Source organism: Epinephelus lanceolatus, chromosome 13 (assembly GCF_041903045.1).
Source record: "Epinephelus lanceolatus isolate andai-2023 chromosome 13, ASM4190304v1, whole genome shotgun sequence".
Classification (NCBI taxonomy): Eukaryota; Metazoa; Chordata; class Actinopteri; order Perciformes; family Serranidae; genus Epinephelus; species Epinephelus lanceolatus.
This window is the reverse complement of record NC_135746.1, coordinates 43,747,763-43,762,781: the sequence shown is the minus strand read 5'-3', so window position 1 is coordinate 43,762,781 and position 15,019 is coordinate 43,747,763. Positions and strand designations below refer to the sequence as shown.

At 39.9% G+C, this 15,019-nt stretch overlaps 1 protein-coding gene and 1 long non-coding RNA gene across 2 annotated transcripts in view; one reads left to right on the top strand and one right to left on the bottom strand.

Moving 5' to 3' along the window:
* The window catches only part of ptchd4 (patched domain containing 4), a 259,640-nt gene that overhangs the window by 42,232 nt on the left and 202,389 nt on the right, over positions 1–15,019 (bottom strand). The gene's annotated exons all lie outside the window — the stretch shown is intronic.
* On the top strand, positions 4,795–9,654 carry LOC144466572 (uncharacterized). The gene is made up of 2 exons (XR_013493184.1): positions 4,795–5,321; positions 7,612–9,654. It is a non-coding gene; the product is annotated as an uncharacterized LOC144466572 (long non-coding RNA).

Here is a 15,019-nt window from a genome sequence, read left to right as displayed (position 1 = left end):
AAAATTCTAACTATTAGAGGCAAAATTCATGACCTCCTGTCCTCAGATAGTACCTACCTAACCTCAAACACAGCTGTAAAACCTAATATATATTTAGATTGCTTCTCCCCAATTTCTCTTCAAGAATTGACCGCAGTGATTTCTTCATCTAAATCATCAACGTGTCTCTTAGACCTCATCCCAACTAGGCTACTTAAGGAAGTCTTACCTTTAGTTAACACTCACTTATTAGACATGATCAATATATCTTTATTAACAGGCTATGTACCACAGTCTTTTAAGGTAGCTGTAATTACTCTTCTAAAGAAGCCCACTCTGGATCCAGAGGTGTTAGCCAACTATAGACCAATATCTAATCTTCCCTTTCTTTCAAAGATCCTTGAGAAAGTAGTCGCAGACCAGCTGTGTGATTTTCTCCATGATAATAATTTATTTGAGGAATTTCAGTCAGGATTTAGAGTGCATCATAGCACTGAGACAGCACTAGTTAAAATTACAAATGACCTTCTGATTGCTTCAGACAAAGGACTTGTCTCTGTACTTGTTTTATTAGATCTTAGTGCGGCGTTTGACACAATTGACCATCAAACTCTACAGCAGAGACTGGATCACTTAATTGGCCTAAAAGGTTCTGCAATAAGCTGGTTTAAATCTTATTTATCTGATCGTTGTCACTTTGTTGACGTTCATAATGAATCATCCTTACATACCAAAGTTTGTTTTGGAGTTCCGCAAGGTTCTGTGCTCAGACCAATCCTATTTACTCTATATATGCTTCGTTTAGGTAACATCATTAGAAATCACTCTATAAATTTCCATTGTTATGCGGATGATACACAGTTGTATTTATCTATGAAGCCAGAAGAAAGTAATCAATTAACTAAACTCCATAACTGCCTTAAAGACATAAAAACTTGGATGAGCACCAATTTCCTGATGTTAAATTCAGACAAAACTGAAGTTATTGTTCTTGGCCCCAAACAACTCAGAGACTCGTCTCTATCTGATGACATAGTTTCTCTAGATGGCATTGCTCTGGCCTCTAGCACTACCGTACGAAACCTCGGAGTAATATTTGATCAAGATTTGTCTTTTAATTCTCATTTAAAACAAACCTCACGGACTGCATTTTTTCATCTGCGTAATATTGCGAAAATTAGTCCTATCCTGACCCGAAAAGATGCAGAAAAATTGGTCCACACTTTTGTTACCTCTAGGCTGGATTACTGTAACTCTCTATTATCAGGTAGCTCTAGTAAGTCCTTAAAAACTCTCCAGCTAATTCAGAATGCAGCAGCACGTGTACTAACAGGAACTAAGAAACGAGATCATATTTCTCCTGTTTTAGCTTCTCTGCACTGGCTCCCTGTGAAATCCAGAATTGAATTTAAAATCCTACTGTTAACTTATAAAGCTCTAAATGGTCAAGCTCCGTCATATCTTAGAGAGCTCATAGTGCAATATTATCCCACCAGAACACTGCGCTCTGAGAACGCAGGGTTACTCGTGGTCCCTAAAGTCTCCAAAAGTAGATCAGGAACCAGAGCCTTCAGCTATCAGGCTCCTCTCCTGTGGAATCATCTTCCTGTTACGGTCCGGGAGGCAGACACCGTCTCCACATTTAAGACTAGACTTAAGACTTTCCTCTTTGATAAAGCTTATAGTTAGGGCTGGCTCAGGCTTGCCCTGTACCAGCCCCTAGCTAGGCTGACTTAGGCCTAGTCTGCCAGAGGACCCCCCTATAATACACCGGGCACCTTTTCTCCTTCTCTCTCTCTCTCTCTCTCTTGTATTCTATTACTGCATCTTGCTAACTCGGCCATTCTGGATGTCACTAACTCGGCTTCTTCTCCGGAGCCTTTGTGCTCCACTGTCTCTCAGATTAACTCATATCGCAGCGGTGCCTGGACAACGTGACCTGTGTGATTGTGCTGCTGCCGTGGTCCTACCAGATGCCTCCTGTTGCTGCTGCTGCCATCATTAGTCATTAGTCATACTTCTACTGTTATTATACACATGACTATTGTCACACATGTATACTGCCAGATATTAATACATACTTTCAACATATTGTACCACAGTAGCCAGAACTATAACTATAATATTATTACTTTCAATAATGTTGTTGTAAGCTACTGTCATTACCTGCATCTCTCTCTCTCTCTCTCTCTCTCTCTCTCCCTCTCTCTATCATTGTGTCATACGGATTACTGTTAATTTATTATGCTGATCTGTTCTGTGCGACATCTATTGCACGTCTGTCCGTCCTGGAAGAGGGATCCCTCCTCAGTTGCTCTTCCTGAGGTTTCTACCGTTTTTTTTCCCCTGTTAAAGGGTTTTTTTTGGGGGAGTTTTTCCTTATCCACTGCGAGGGTCATAAGAACAGAGGGATGTCGTATGCTGTAAAGCCCTGTGAGGCAAATTGTGATTTGAGATATTGGGCTTTATAAATAAAATTGATTGAACTGATTGATTGAAAAGTTATTAAAAGCTTTTCTCTATGGCAAGGGGCGTGGCCGCTATGGCACCGCCCTCGCCATCAAATACGTTTGGCTTTTTGATGGCTTCAACGACCTCATCTCCTCATGAAAATTGATACACAGGTCAAGAATGGCGAGCTCTTGCATTTGATAGGGGCGTCATCCATGGGGTGGATAAAATGCCTCTATAGCGCCCCCTTGAAATTTTCAAAACCCCCTCCGCATAGGGGTTTTTTTGTAGTTGGAACATGAAAATTGGTACACATTTGTATGTTCACTGCCTGAACATACCCCAAAACTCACCAAACTTGGAATATAAGTCACACCTGGTGAAAAATTTTATAATCTATTGTCGTCCTGAATTTCCACCACTAGGTGGTGCTATTATTAAGGAAAGTGTGTTTTGGCTCATAACTCCCATATACTTTGTCACACATTCAAAAACCTTATATCCATGCGTTCAGTGAATTGTGCTGAATCTTGTGGTATAGGCCACGCCCATTTCTGCCTCATCTTTTTTCGGCAAAATCGCAAAATGTCGCAAACTTACTTTTTCGAACTCCTCCCAGGCAATTTCACCGATTGGCATGAAACTTCGCACACAGCATCTGTGGAGCCTCCCAACAAAACGTTATTAAAAGAATTTTGATATTCCAAAGAATACTGAAGTTATTAAATAACAACTTCCTGCAGATTTTGTTCTAAACAGGAAGTGCTGCATATCTCCACACTGGTATATCCGAATGACATGAAACTCAGGTTACCACTTTCCCATGAGCCCCTGAGGCTCTGTGCAAAGTTTCGGGTGATGACCACAAGGTGGCACTCTTTAAATTGAAGTACTTTATATCTCAACATTGGTTGAGCGGATTAACAGGAAACTTGGTATAATTATTGTCAATGCCCTCCTGAGGATATCTGACAAAGGACTTACCGATCCGCCACTAGGTGGCACTCTGGTGGCCGTCTAATTTAATATTTGGCACTGTGCCAACACCATAACACTCATAGAAATAAAATTGATCGGGGTGGACTGGCCCCTGTAACTCACACACCAAAAATGACCAGCAGGTGGCGCTATTTTCAATGCAAAAGCGTATTTGGCTAATAACTCCCACATAATATACATAATATGTCGAATATTGTTAAACCTTCTATTTACGTGTTCTCTGAATTCAGCTGAATTGTGTGGTGTAAGCCACGCCCACTTTCGTGGTAACTTTCCATTCGCTAAATCGCCACAAATGAAAAACGTAGTTTTTCGAACTCCTCTTAGGCAATTTCACCGATTTGCACGAAACTTTGCACACAGCATCTGTGGACTCTTCTGACACAAAGTTATTAAAAGAATTTTGATATTCCAAAGAATACTGAAGTTATTTAATGGCAGCTTCCTGCAGATTTGGTACAAAACAGGAAGTGTTGCATATCTCCACATTGGTGTGTCCGAATGACATGAAACTCAGTTTACTACTTCCCCATGAGCCCCCGAGGGTCTGTGCAAAATGTCAGGCGATGATCACAAGGTGGCACTCTTTAAATTGAAGTATTTTATATCTCCACATCGGTTACTCAGATTAACACAAAACTTAGAACAATTATTGTCAATGCCCTCCTGAGGATATCTGACAAAGGAGTTACCGATCTGCCACTAGGTGGCGCTGTGGTGGCAGTCTAATTTAATATTTGGCACTGTGCCAACACCATAACACTTATGGAAATGAAATTGATAGGGGTGGTAAAGACTGGCCCCTGTAACTCACACACCAAAAATGACCAGCAGGTGGCACTATTTTCAATGCAAAAGCGTTTTTTGGCCCACATCTCCCACATAACATGTCGCACGTTTTAAAACTTTATATCTCAGTGTTCCCTGAATTCAGCTGAATTGTGTGATGTAAGGCACGCCCACTTTTGCATTAAATTTCCATTTGCAAAATTGCGAACAATGAGAAACCTACTTTTTCAAACTCCTCCTAGGCGATTTGACTGATTTGCACCAAACTTTGCATGAAGCATCTGTGGACCCTCCTGACAAAAAGTCATTAAAAGAATTTTGTTTGTCCAAAAAACGCCCAAAATGTAAAACAACAAATTCCTGCACATTGTTTTCAAAACAGACAGTCTTTCATATCTTGAGCAAATACAGTCGGATTACCACAACACTTTCGCTAATTGTGTTCCATGGCCTGATGAGGGTTTGTGCAAAATTCGGTGCAAATCAGCCAATAGGTGGTGCTCTGGTGGCAGTCTAATTAGTGTGAATGGAAGTAAATTGGAAAATCTTCAAATCGTCTTCAAAACTCATCAACTTTCAACCTCTTCTTGTCCCTCATACTTTGAGCTAGAGACAACATGTCAACTTTTAAAGAGTCAGAAGACCTTGAATGCATTAACTGTACATAATCAATCTATCTTTATCTTTATTTCGGCCATGACCAATATTCTTTTGTTTATGAACACTGGTAGATAACTATCTTGCCACCAGGTGATCTTTGGCTGCTCCTGACGCTACCGTCATAAAAACAAGAGACCGCACATGCGCAGTTGCGCACTCTCAGCTGATTGTAAACACATAAGATGGCGACAAGACGCAACTTAAGTGTTCATTTAAAGCTAGACGTTTTGAAATATTGCGAACAACTGTCGGGGGAATACGCCGCAGGGCATATGACGCCTGGTATGCAGAGGACGGCAACAAGGCCTTCACAAAAGGAGTGAACATGAGAGCAGCTGACAAACGCAAGATAACGGCTTACCGTCCCCAGGTCCAGTAATTTCCTCTTTCGTCTGTGTCATGACTGCCCAGTACCTGGACAACCGAGCCATGGCAGAACACAGGTAACGTGTTAGGTAACGTTAATGGCGTTAGGCTGACCAAACGTCCTGTTTTGCCTGGACATGTCCACTTTTCACGTCCTGTCCGGGGCGTCGGGGGTTTTTTTTTATGAACTGATAATGTCCGGTTTTCCGTGTGTTTGTGTGTGTGTGTTAGAGTGCAGCACAGCCGCATATTTCTGTTCGAACCCGAACCGAGCCCGACATTATTTATAACCAAAGCACTGAGTTTGTGCCACACAGTTGTTACGGCTGAATTATTAATAAATGGTTGTGTGTTGACGTTCACCGCGCTATCCCGACGTGCTTTAGGTAACTCATAATTTGTGGTTTATTAGCGTTATAAGCGTTCAGCCTCTAATGTGTGTATAGCGCATCTCACTCGGTTAGCACTCGGCTAACTCCCGGGAGCATTCTCGGTGGTCGATGTTAGCCGAGACATGCCGGTGGTTGAACACTCGCTGAGCTAATGTGGACTAATGTTTGACTCCGTGGTCTGTTGTAGAGCATTGTGTTGTGTTTCATGCACGTGCAGGTGTACGGGGGTTGCCGTGTGTTTGTATATCCGTTATTGTTCAATAAACATGCATTTTATCTCGGGATGTCTCGAAATTTTCTTCACCCCTTCTTCGTCCTGCAATGAATGCGTGCACTGGCTTTCTACTGCGCCACAGCGCCACTTCAGCGGTTGGGAGGTGTATTGCACATTGGTAGTAAGTGTGAAATCTGTGACTATGCGGTTAGTACATTACATGTTTGATTTGAACGTTTATGGAGACGTGAATCGGTCGAGACCGGGAACCCCCAAACGAAAAACGGGATTCGTTTTCAAGATGTTCATGCAATGAACGTATTAGTCCAAGGCTAGTGCAGTATGTAAACAAAGCATGGATACCAAGAGGCGAAGCTCAATAGAACGTCCCATAGCAACAAATTCCCCCATGGCTTCGTCCTGCCACCGCCATTTTGGACCGTCAGCAGACCACAGCAGACCCACTTGCATACAAAAACACACAGACAAACTGTAGTATATCGCTATTAATTATGCTTACAATGCTACTCACCTCGTGATATCTTGGTCACAGCTGCTTTTTCACGTTTTTGTAAAGCAAAATATAGACTTTAAAAAAAACAAAACGAGGAAAAACGGCAGAGATGGCATCTCTACATATTACATCCACTTATGAGAAGATTAACTTAATTATTCCTTCAAAATCACCCCATAAGCCAATCTACAAAAAAAAAAATTAAAAAAAATCAATATTTTAACTAGAAACACATTAATGGCGACGTCACATAGTCAGGAATAAAGATTATTTACAGTTTGTACAGTAAGGGGACAGTAATAATAATAATAATAATAATAATAATAATAATAATAATAATATATAAGCTATTTTAATATGATATATTTTAATGCTAAAGCAGTAATCAGTTCTGATATAAATGGTCCAAGAGGCCATATATAGGCCTATATATATATATATATATATATATATATATATATATATATATATATATATATATATATATATATATATATATATATATATATATATCTTCCCACCAAAACTGGCATATTAAATTGATATTAAAACACTTTAAAACGTACACCTCTGTCAGGATCCTTTGGGAAACGGTGGAAGGCCAGGTGTTCCACTGATAGCTGTTGCAGTTAATTGCACTACACTGTTTTCTTTTACTTTTTTCTCCTCTCTCCTTGACATTTTGCATGTTGTCTGGGTGCAACAGTCCAAGCTCAACAGTCCAAAATGGTGTTAGCGCCCCTAGTGGCCGTTGGCAAAAATTCAACGGAGCTTCGCCTCTTGGTATCCATGCTCTTTGACGTAAATACAGGCCGTGTCTTCACATGTCCGTGCTGCCGTCTCAAGACTGCTTCGCGCATACTCCCAGAGCGCTGGGCTTTCTGGGAGATGTAGTCAATGTGGTTGCTTTGGGTCTTCTGTGTTGTGTTTGACATTGTTAAATATGTAAATAATGTGTAGGTAGATTCATGTTATATGTATGGCAACAGTCTTGTTTAGAATGATAGCTGATGGAGAAAATATTAACCAGCTTAAAGATTTATATTCTATTTACTGTGTGGCAAGTGGAAACAGCTGGCATATGACCCCTGCTTAGGGTGTGTAACCATCTTTATCTATGGAAGCCCATTTTCGCCAGTAATGGAAAAAAAGAAATTGCTATTCCTAATCAAAATTGTGAGATAAAAAGTCATTATTACGAATGTAGCCTACTTTTAAAATTAATTTGTGGCATGTTGTCTTGTAAGGTGTGTGGCATCACGGTGGCTGCAGATGGGACAGAGGATGAGATGATTCACTGTTTCAAGGCAGGACAACTAGTACACTGTGGTGTAGTCAATAGTAAATATTGGTGATTTACAAAAACACCAAAAACTATTTTTACTGTTAATGTAAACGTTGTTACTATAAATAATACAGTACTTTCTTTGTAATACTATATAGAAAATATTCATTTTTACTGTAAAGACAGGTTTACATAAATATTTCTGCTGTTTAAATAAAAAAAAAATACAGTATTTGCATTTTCAAATTTGGCTGTGATTTTTTTTTTTTTTTTTTTTTTTAGTTGAAAGCCTCCTTCAAATAGTAGCCTGCCCCTATTTGTAGCCTGGTCCCAAACTATTATTTTGTTAATAGTAGCCCCGGCTACTATTTGAGGAAATCTGTATGTATGTAGCATACAGTCACTGGCCACTTTGTGTACACCTGTGTAATCTAATGCAATCCAGTAGAATGACTGTACCATGATTTTTTCCCTGAAGCTTATAAATTTTCAGTTATTGTTGACATCGTCTAGAAAGTGATGACTCTACTTTGTTTATTATTGAGGTCATAGTGAATGGTGGTGGTGTACTGGGGTGGCCTCCTAATTTTGTCTAATTGAGGAGGACAAAATATTAGGAATAGGCTACTTTTAAATATATTGCACTCCAGTACACCAACACCACCCACTACGACCTCAATAATAAAGTAGAATAATCACCTTTCTGACAAAAGCTGAAAAAGTAAAAGCTTTGTAAACGTAGAATGTGTGGCAGAGCTGTTGTATTGACTTGTATTAGATTGCACAAATGTACCTAATAAAGTAGCCAGTAAGCCCCACATTTACACCACCAATCCATGCCTGCTCTGGGTCTCCCCGCAGCCCCTGGTTGCTCGGCAGCCTCAGCCCCTGAGACCATGCTGATCAAAAGTTATTAAAAGCTTTTCTCTATGTCAAGGGGTGTGGCTACTATGACGCCACCCTCGCCACCAAATATGTTTGGCTTTTTGATGGCTTCAGTGACATCATATTCACATGAAATTGATACACAGGTCAAAAATGGCGAGCTCATACATCTGATAGGGGCGTTGCCCATGGGGGGGACAAAATGCCTCTATAGCACCCCCTTGAAATTTTCAACATACCCTTCCCATAGGGGTTTTTTTGGAGTAGGAAGATGAAACGTCACACCACGTCAGGGTTAACTTACTCTGAGTTTTCACATAACCGCTTCAGTGATGCGCGCTGCTGCCCCCCCGCGTAGACGCGGGAGAGCGAGGGCCCAGTCACAGCTGCTTGCAGCTTTAATTTGATATTGTAATGAAAAATTGAATAAAGAGGTTTTCGCGAGGACACCTTCATGTTCTCTTCCTGGTTGAAAACAGCTGACACGACAACCACAGACGCATTCGGCTGAAAGTCGCCAGTTAACATGGTCGCGAGTATCTCCGAAACACCGGAACTGGATCTCCTGACTGACTTTGACTGACAAAATTACCAGACTGTGAGTAAACTCTTTTTCTTTTTCATCTTTATTTTGTCTTTCTGAGTTTTTGGGCCAACTGAGCAACATTTTTGTTACAAACTGAACTGAATTGAACTGAACTGAATTTAATTTTTGTTTGAACAGTGAGAAGAGAAGAGAAAGAGAGAGACTGAAAATCTGGTGTGGAATTTTGTGTTGGATTACCTTGTTTTTCTTATTGTGTTGGACTGTGTGTGTGGGGGGGTGGATATTGTGTCTTAAATTTTCATTGCATTATAATATACTCTGCTTGGTATTGCAGTTATTGTGTGGTGTTATGTTATTGTTGTGTGTCACTCAATGCAGGGTGTATTTTCTTAGTATGGTACATCCTTTGTAAGGTTTTGCATTTAAAACAAACAAACAACTAAAAAACAAACAGAAATACCTCAACTACCTAAAACTTGACCGACAATCTTACATGCCAGGGGAGAGACCTGGCTGGCACCCCAGAAAAAAAAAAAACAACGCAAACCTAAACTGAACAAAATAAAAATAAAATAACATAAATAAAATAAAATAAAACTTATGCCTCAAACCATCACAACATGACATCACATACTAATCCTTCAGTTTATTCCGCTTGCCGCTTTTGCTATTGGCTTTTCTTGGCAAGACCTGCCCTACTCTGCTTCTGATTGGTTACACTGCACTTCTTGACACGTCCCTCACATGCCTCGTCCATAGACTGTATATATTTTGTGGATTTCCAGTGGACACCAGAGAAACAGACACAACAAGGGCTGAGAGACAGGGAACACTGTTATGTAGGAAGAGAGGACAGAGAGTGACATACTGATGTCACGTGTTATTTGCAGGACATGTTCATGTGCTGATGTCCCCCCCAAAAATATTTTTAGGATATCTGTTTTTTAATTACTGACAGACAGATAGCCGACTGAAGGAGGTCAAGACAAAGAAATGCATCAAGTAGGAAGAAAGTTTTAATTTATTTCTGTTATTTTATAATAAACTGTTCAACTGCCTGCCCATTTGATTGGCTGACAGTTTTTCTTATCATTTATTATAACCCTGATTTGACATAAAGTTAAAAAAAAAAAATAGCTTTGGAAGTAGCAAGCTACTTTTGCCATTTTCTCATAGCTTAGCTTGGTACATTTCACTGGAGATAACTTCAGCGTAGTTAAACTTTATTTGATGTAGAGTAACTAGTAGCTTAGCTCACTACATTTTCCAAGTAGCTTGCCCAACACTGTATATATATTATTTCATTTGGACTTTAAGCAGTCATCAACATCTATAAAGTAGTGATGGCCGAATGAAGCCTCACAAATCATTTTTCTTTATTTTCTGAGCCCACTAGATGGCGCTTTTGGTTCAACAAAAGGTGTAAAACACACTGAATTGCCATTCTTTGAGCCTCTCTCTTTAAACCAAGAGCCATCTAGTGGACTCAGAAAATAAAGAAAATGCTTCATGAGGCCATCACTACTATAAAGGGCATAAGTTTCAAACCAAGTAAAACACCTCATCTTGAGTTGGAGGAAAAAGAGTGAGATATTTCAACAGCGCTAGCAGACCCTCATGACTTAACATATAACCATGGCGACTCTGTTATTACAGAGGAATCTGAGATTTCACAAGCTACATATTTTGTGTATATACTACTAGGAGCTATTAGCAGAGTTTTTTCAAAAACATTGGTAAGGTAAAGCAAATATGTATTCTTTTAATCTTGTTGTACCCCCAGCAAAGGCTGTAAAACAGACCCTACATACAGTAATTTGTAAATAATTTTATTTTTATTACCAACATAATATCATCAGATTAAAAATAAGAAATAGTTATGGCAACACTTGAACTATATAAGAGAAAGGTGGGTAAAGGGAAGCATTTATTTTAGTAACACAAGGAAATATTTTCCAGACTGTAGACGACCTGATGAGGCTCGTATTTGTGGAGAACCGAGTGCCATTTGCCGAAATTTGCAGAAAATCTCCATCCCTAAGGACCTGGCACCCCAGTATGAGAGACCCTGAAACGAGGAAGTGGTTACCGGACACACCTCCCACTTCAGTCAAGTGGGAGGTGGAGGCCAATGTAGCAATTAGCCTGATCAGGAAACTCCTGGTGTATCCAGAGTACAACACAGGACGGGATGGATACTTGAATGGAAAGGACTGGACACTATTAGCATTGCAGATAAAACTCTGTTGTGTATATATTTATGTATGTATCTTTTGTATATTATTTACAAAGATTTTTTTGTATTCATTTTTTACATTTTCTAAAAATAAAGCTCTATTGGGGAAATTCTTAGTTGTCATTTATTATCAGTGGGTCTTTTGGAATAATAAAACCTTAGGGTTCAGAATTGAATTTACACAGTTGTATCTCATGACATGTCATAAAACTCACTCTTCTTTAGTTCATTGTCATACCTGTAAATGTTGTGATTGTTCTGCAGGGTGTATGGATTCAAGCAGTTAGGCTCCAGGCCTAAATGGTGTATCATACATGGACCTGGAACCTGGTTCATTCTGTAAAAACCTAATAAGTAAAAAAGAGATAAGACATGCTGTTTCATAAGTGAGCAAATAAAAACATAGGAGACAACATCATTACATAAAACAAATAGGAAACATGTTATTTACTATGAACCTACATTGGTACCTTGTACATATTGTAGATTAGAAACAAAAGGTGGAGATGATTATAAAATGCAGCTACATTTTAGTAGAATGGTTTCAGTAAACATGCCAGCTAAGACATTTGAATGTTTTTATGAATTTGTCTCTGGTTAATACAAAAACCTGTCATCTCAGTCTGCTGTAGTGAAATATCTGAATTCATGAGTTAAAACCTGTGTGGTTCTACTGCGAATGTGTTAGTAGCGAAATTTATAATAACTTTGGTATTAATACCCAATACACGCTGCACTAGTCTGATCTTAGATAAGCCTGCATAAATAAAAAGAGTGATGCTTTACACCGCTGCATTTAACAGATGAGTGCTACTCTTTCCACGTAATGTAGTAATTGATTAAATTGTTAGAAATTGTTTTACTTTGCAGCTGACGTTTTCAACTTTAATCAGTCAATGGACACACTGTTGTTACCATGATGTAATGTTAGATAAATTACAGTTACCATGTTACATCTGAAATACAAGACAGCTAAAAAATAAAAACTTACCACTGTAAAACATCCTGCTCCAGTCTTTGTTTTGCGAAGGTGGTTAGGGTCTATCATCTTGTGTTTCTTTGCTCAAATTGATAAGGGAGACCTGACGAGATCTTTGTCGAAAACATGTTTTTGATTGTCCCCAGGACCAGTAGCAGATCCTAAGAACCAAGAGTGCCATCTAGTGGGCTCAGAAAATAAAGAAAACGCTTTATGAGGCTTCATGAAGCCATCACTAGTATCGAAGTACCAGCTGATGTTCTCTGTCCAATGTGACACCTCCAGGCTGCTGTGTCCAGTGCACTTCAATACAAAAGTACCAAAGAGAAGAAACAATGTACTCATGTTTTTGGTATCTTTACTGGTAGTAGCAAGGCTGCCAAACAGTTGTGTGACATGACAGATTAAAACTATAATTAAAATGTGAGCATTCTTGGTTTGACTCCTCCAAGAGAGATATGGCTTTCCTTTTCTCTTCATTTCTGAGATACTGAAGAGTTGCATACTGTCCTCTCTGCCATGCTTCAGTAAGCTGCATCCAAATCTGGCTGCAGCAGGGCCAGTTACATGAGTCAAATATGTGGGATTTTCAGCAGTCGAAAATATAGACATGAACACACAACGTTCAAAGCTGTGCTCCATAGTGCAAAATCTCCCACACAGGAACACCCACACACACTGTTCATTTATTTGTATAATGCTGGAGCTGCATTTCCAATGTGGGCGGGGGGTGGGGGTGGGGGTGGTGGTGGGGGGGATGGGGGGGCGCGGGCGGGGGTGGGGGGTTGGGGGGGGGTTGTGCTGCAAGGGAATGTTCTATAAATTTCTGAGCACTTGAATCAATTGAATGTTCCTCCACCATGCAAATATTTCAGTACAATTGAGTACTGGATTTGGCTGATGCACATGTTTCTCGGTCAAGCTTAAAAATATTGTTTTCAAATCTAGCAGGTGGACAGGGAAGTAAGAGGAATGACTATCCTTGACAGTACTGTAAATTTCCCCTTGTCTCATACAGAGGGAAAAAAGCAAACTAATTAACTTTAAAAGATTAGGCCTTTGTAATGAGTCAGCCAGATGGCTTTTCTTGCTTTTAGTTTTATTATGCTGTGCTGCAAGTCAATTAGTAGTATTAGTATTAGTGTCATCTTGTGTAGAGGGTGTGAAGAGAGAGGAAATTCATATCCATGGTTCTTATACCATTACACCAGAGGCATCTGCATGCTTTTCCTTTCACTAGTTACCAGATAATATGTTAAGTAGCATGTCATTTTCTAGACATGATTCAAAAAGCTCTGGGATTAACTACAGTGATTGAGTGCAGGCGGGTGGATAATAACAATGAGCCTATCTGGTGAAGTGTTCCTGGTTAGCATCATTACTAACACCACTAAAGAAGGATTCTAACAAAGATGTTTTTACTGTCAAACCATTCCTCAAACTGCCATCAATTGCTGAATTTAAAAAAGTTTATCGTGATGAACTGTATTTTTAATCGTCTGTTTAAAATTCCATTATTTTGCATTTTAAAACAGTTTTGAAGTCCATATTAACAAGATGAAGCTGTTCTTACCAGCATTTCTTGATTAGGAATCAAATAAATGCAAAGACGTTTACTTTATGATCTTGACTTTTTCAAATCAGTGCTGCACTGCTACAACAGTGTGGTCTGAAACCATGGCTTAGAGACAGAAGCCAACTTTAAAGTGCTTATTCTGTTAAATACAGTGTTTATTTGCTTGTTTGTTTGTTTGTTTGTTTGTTTCAAAGGATTAAACTGCTTTAGCTGATGTCCAATGATCCTGGTTAATGCGACAGCATCTGCATTTTTCAGGAGTTCCAGATTAGCTGCCTTTTGATTCATACAGGCACTTGTATGTGTGAAACTATTTTTCCCCATGACGTTATAGGCAGATTTAAAGTTGTGTGTCAGCTCCACGCAGAGCCTATGTCATAGCCTATGTGTGTGACATATGTCATTGTAAGCATTTACACCGGTCAGCCATAACATTAAAACCACTGGCTGGTGACGTGAATAACGTTGATCATTTTCTTACATTGCAAATGCTGGGAAATCCTGGAATACATGTGGATGCTACTTGACATGCTCCACCCACCCCAACACCACTGCAGACCAAGTAAACCCCCTCATGGCAAGCAATGGCACTTGTCGATGGCAGTGTCCCCTCAGCAGGACAATGCAACATGCCTCACCACAGAAACTGCTCAGGAATGACCCAATGGATGGGACAAAGAGCTCAAGGTTTTGACCTGGCCTCCAAATACCCCAGATCTGATCGAACATCTGAGGAATCTGTTACCCCAGAGGAACCCCCCATCCACAGTGGGTCCTCCTTGGACAGGACCTGGGTCTGACCTGTCAAGGCATGGACACAGGACCTCTGTAGGGTGTCCCTTGGTGTCTGGCATCAGGGCCTTACCTTCAGATCTTTTGAGTCCTGTGGGTTTTGAGGTGGTGTACCAGCATGTCCCACAGATGTTTGATCAGATCGGGATCTCGTTCCTCTGACCATTCCTGAGCCATTTTTGTGGTGAGGTATGGCATATTGTCCTGCTGTCCTGTTCTAAAAAAGCCCACCCTGGATACAGAGGTGTTAGCCAACTATAGACCAATATCTCTTCCCATTCTTTCAAAAATCCTTGAAAAAGTAGTCGCAGAGCAGCTGTGTGACTTTCTCCATGATAATAATTTATTTGAGGAA